Below are 5,223 nucleotides of genomic sequence, written 5' to 3'. Positions count from 1 at the left end.
TTTAGAGAGAGAAAAAATGGTGGAAAGAAAAGGAAATGAGAAAAGAAAGAAGGAAGAAGAAGAAAAGCTGGGCGGAGAAGATCGCGCCCGGTCGGGCAATTTGAAACTCAGAAATTGTATAGCTCTTGCGCCCGATCGGGCGCCGTTCGCTCGGTCGGGCAACAAAAACGCTCGATTTTTCTTCAACTCTCGTGCCCGATCGGGCGATGAAAATTTTCGCACTTTATCAAATTTCGCGCCCGGTCGGGCAAAAATTCCTGATTTAGGACCCTTACTCTCGCGCCCGGTCGGGCCCGAGACAATACTTGGTACGAGAAATTCCTTTTTTTTTTTTTCAAATTTGACTAACTCTTTTACCTTCAAACCTGTACAAAAACTCAATAAACTCATTAAACTCCCTCCTCTCTCCTCTCATAAGAAAAAGAAAGAAAGCTAGGCTAAAAAGCAAGAAAATACGAGTTGCCTCCCGCAAAGCGCTAGTTTATCTAGGTCCTGCACGACCCTCTTACCACAAGACTAAAAATCAGGACCCTTTACCGCTTGATCGGGTGGTTTCTCACCTGGCCGAGCGGTGTTTAGACCACAACGTGGCTTCCTAAAATGCCCCGTGGGACTCCGATTCACCTTATCTAGTGGATCCTCCTTGTCGTGAACTGGGGGTTCTTTACTACTGCTCACAAGAGACCCCTTTTTGACCGATGGTTGCTTCAAGCTGTCACTGGATTGAGTAATTGCAACTCGATCTGGTGGAACACTCACTATAGGCTCAGTTTCCGCAACTTGCTTGTTTGTTTCCACCTTCTCATCTTCAAAGCCAAGATCGATAGTGTAGAGGGCTCTTTCTATTGCATCAACTTCCTTTTTCCATTTGTCTATTTCATCTGTAGAAAATGCAACACAAGATACCACCTCCAAGGGATCTTTTACAAGAGCTTGGGGCTTATTAGAACAATTATCAACCACATTAACACTAAAACACTTCTCCTCTGTCATGGAATTTTAGGGGTATTATTTAAATTGAAAGTAATTTTATCATCCCCTACTGATAGTGTCAATTTGCCACATTTCACATCTATAATTGCTCCTGCAGTGTTAAGGAATGGTCTACCCAAAATAATTGGAGTTTGCAAATCCTCAGCCATATAAAGAACAACAAAGTCAACAGGTATATAAAATTTACCTACTCTAACAGAAACATCCTCCAAAACACCTAAGGGGTATTTAAAAGAACGATCGACCATTTGTAGAGTAATATTAGTAGCTTTTAATTTACCCATATTTAGCTTGGAACACACAGACATGGCATGACACTAACGCTAGCACCCAAATCACATAATGAATTATCAATCATTAGATTGCCAATATGACAAGGGATAGAAAAACTACCCAGATCTTTCAGTTTAGGTGGAGATTTATTTTGTAGTACGACACTACATTCTGCAGTAAAAGCGACTGTCTCTACCTCACTAATAGATTTCTTTCTAGTCATTATTTCCTTCATGAATTTAGCATATGCAGGAATTTGTGTAATTATTTCTGTGAAGGAAATCGTTACCTGCAAGTCTTTAACCATTTCAAGAAACTTACCAAACTGCTTATCCAAATTTATTTTTAAGTGATGACTGGGGAATGGAAGTTTGATAACCGGCTTTGGAGCATTACTGCTCTTATCTGAAGCTGCTATCTTCCCTGGAGTTGTACCCAACAATGTATTATTAGAAATATTAGTACTACTCTTTAGCCCTGTAGGGCTATTAGCAACATTGTTAGGTTTAATGGAATAAAGATTAGCATTATTCATTAAAACAGGTTCATCATCTTTGGGCATAGGAGGCCCTTCATAGTGTGAACCACTCCTTAGAGTAATTGCGAAAGCTTGATCCGTAGGCTGGTTAGCTGTGCTAGCAGGGCTCCCTGTTGACGGGCTTGTAGAGTAGAAGAAATCTGCGCAATTTGATTATCTACAATTTTATTATGTGCTATGATCGAATCAATTTGAGCATCTCTACTCTTCATATGCTTTTACATACTAGCCAGCATCGCTCTAATTTCTGCCAAAGCAGGGGCGGAAGATGAGGAGGTTTTTTGTGGTTGGTTCTTCTGGCCAGCATTAGGGTGGTAATATTTCTGTTGTGGTTGTTGTGGCGCCTGTGATTGTTGTGGAGGTGGCGGATTTTGAACATTGGTGCTCTGCTAAGAAAGATATGGATGAGATCCGGAACCCAGGATTGTAGGTGTTGGAGTATGGGTCATTCTGCCTATAAGCTTGAAAGGCATTGACTTGCTCCACGGAACTTCTGCAATCTTGCTCCCAATGACCTACAATTCCACAGTTTTCACATAAAGCCTCATTAGCATTATTATTAATTGCAGAAACATTAGCTATATTTGCAGTACTAAGATTATCTAATTTTTGACAAATAGAGGTTAATTGAGCTTGAAAAAAGGATACAGAGTCGACACTATGTTTTCCTTTATTAGAAGCCTCTAGGATTCCCATATTGGGAATTGTGGATTGCCATATCTTCGATAACTTGACCTGCATCATCAACATTAAGGTTCATAAACCTCTTATTAGCTGCAGAGTCCAACATTGTTCTAGATAAAATTTCCAATCCAATTATAAAAGGCTTGGATCAACTGCCACTGTGCTAAATTATGGTGGGGACACTCCCTCTGCAAATCTTTAAATCTTTCCCAAGCCTCATACAAAGTTTCATCTGGCTCTTGGGCAAAGTTTTGAATTGCGCTTCTTAGCAAAGCTGTCCTCTCTGTAGGGTAATATTTATTATAGAAATTCAAAACAAGAGTCTCCTAATTAGTTATACCAAGTGCAGTTCTATTTAATCCATTATACCATAATTTGGCTTTTCCACATAAAGAAAAAGGAAAGAGAATCTCCCTGATTTGGTCCTATGTAACCCCAACTTGCCTGATGGTATTACAATATTGACAGTAGTCTGCAATATGAAGATTTAGGTCTTCACCCTTAGCTCCACTGAATTTCTTTCTTTCTATCATCGTGAGAAATTGGGGTTTGATCTCGAATTGCACCCCATCAAAAGCCGGAGTGGGAGTTAGGTGTTGAAAATCTGGAAGCGTCGGCTGTGAATAATCACTGAGCTTCTTAGGTGTCGTCATCTCTGATTCTGAATATGAAGGTACTTCTGAATCACTAGAATAAGTTGGAGGGTCTCGACGATTATTGTTATCCCCAAAACCGGCCAGGATTTTCTTGTAAAGATTCTTTTGTCTATGAAAAGAGCGTTTGATCTCAGGATCGAATGGGATATAATCTGATCTGGAACACCTGGGCATAAACAAAGAACTAAAAAGAAAATATGAGACTTGCCTCAAAGAACTAACGTTCTCTAAGACAAGAAGAAATAACCTAGACTACAAAAAACAATCAGAAATAAAAATAAAACCGTTTCCCTGGCAATGGCGCCAAATTTTGACAGGCTAAAGCCGTATCACCTAATCAAAAGTAATTTCTAAATCCTCTAACTAATGCAGATAGGGAAGTAGGGTCGAATCCATAGGGAAACTGGTCTTTCTATTCCTATTTAATAAAGCAATCTAAATTATTAAGTAACCAATTTGTTATTATAAAGGAGAATTAAACTACTAAGAGTAAAAGTGAGAAGGAATAAAAGTAGGGGGAAAATCAATGAATAAAAGACCTAGGGCATAGGTTCACCAATAAATAAAATTCCAGGGTAAAACATAACAATCAATCATCAATGCATCAATTAATCAGATCATAAAGGGCTCTCGCTACTTATTACAATCACAGAATTAATCTACCGATATTAAATCTCATCTCTCGAATCTCGACTTAACCATTTATAAATTAACCTGCCTATTGAAACTAAGCTTAAACATCAATTCTCATATCTCGAATCTCGAATCAATATTGATAAACTCATACATAAAAGACCAGCACTAATCTAGTTGTAGAGCATTAAATCAGTCAATAGGAAATTAATCAAGCATTGATAATCAACAACAATAATTTACCCCTTCACATTAGTTATGGATCCCCGTAAACCCTGGAAAGAAAACTACTTAGACATAATTAAATCTAAACTAATCAAAACAATTAAACAAGACATGATGAAAGAAATAAAGTAAATAACTGAGATTAAAGTAGAAGAAATCGTTACCAAAGTAATCAGAATTAAAGAGTTGAATTAAGAACAAAGTGGTAGAGAGAGAAAATAATCTAAAACTAAGTAGAGAGAGAAAGTCTAAGAGAAGAGGTACTAAAACAAAGAGCATTAAATCGTATTTATACAAAATAATTACTCCTAATTAAAACTAAGAAATTCCGTTGAATATAACTCCTCATAATCTCGCGCCCGATTAGGTAAAGGGCCGCCCGATCGGGCCCGCCTTTTTTCCATCATGGGCGTCTCTCGTGCCCGGTCGGGCGCGAGATAGGGCGAAAGGTATTCTTCCTCGCCCGGTCGGGCGCGCCTTCAGGCGGTGCCTATTTTAGCCGGGCCACACTCCTTTGCAACTTGGACTTCTTGATTGGGCTCTGATTATTCGGCCCAATTCGGATTTCCTATTCGGGTCTTGAATACTCGGTCCAAATGCCTTGGTATCACATGCACCAAGCCCTTAATCACCGGTTCGATAACTCTAACCGGCCTTGGGCTATAAAGGATGGTCATGTTCCTCTAATGCTCGTAGCCACTTCATAATATCCCGAGAAAATGCTCCAAAAGTGCAATTCCCTACAAATGTCAACCAAAACTACTAAAACACTAGAAAACACCAATTAGTAATAAAAGTGGCTCTAAAGAGCCAAAAACACTACTAATTATGACCAAGGGACGGGGGTAAAACACTATATAAAATGGACATATCATCATGCTTGTTAGGTAAAATGAGCAAGTCACCTTTTACTGGAAAAGGTGAAAGAGCCAGTGACCTTTTGGGCCTCATACATACAGATGTATGTGGACCAATGAGTTCAAAAGCTAGAGGTGGTTATAACTACTTCATTACCCTCACTGATGATTTAAGTAGGTATGGTTATATCTATTTAATGAAACATAAGTTGGAATCCTTTGAAAAGTTCAAGGAATTCCAAAATGAGGTACAAAACCACCTTGGGAGAACAATTAAGGCATTACGATCTGATCGTGGTGGTGAATATTTAACAAGAATTTGAAGAACATCTGATCAATTGTGGAATACTTTCACAGCTAACCC

This window comes from Chenopodium album, chromosome 8 (assembly GCF_948465745.1).
Source record: "Chenopodium album chromosome 8, dcCheAlbu1.1, whole genome shotgun sequence".
Lineage (NCBI taxonomy): Eukaryota > Viridiplantae > Streptophyta > Magnoliopsida > Caryophyllales > Amaranthaceae > Chenopodium > Chenopodium album.
This window is presented reverse-complemented; position numbering follows the sequence as displayed.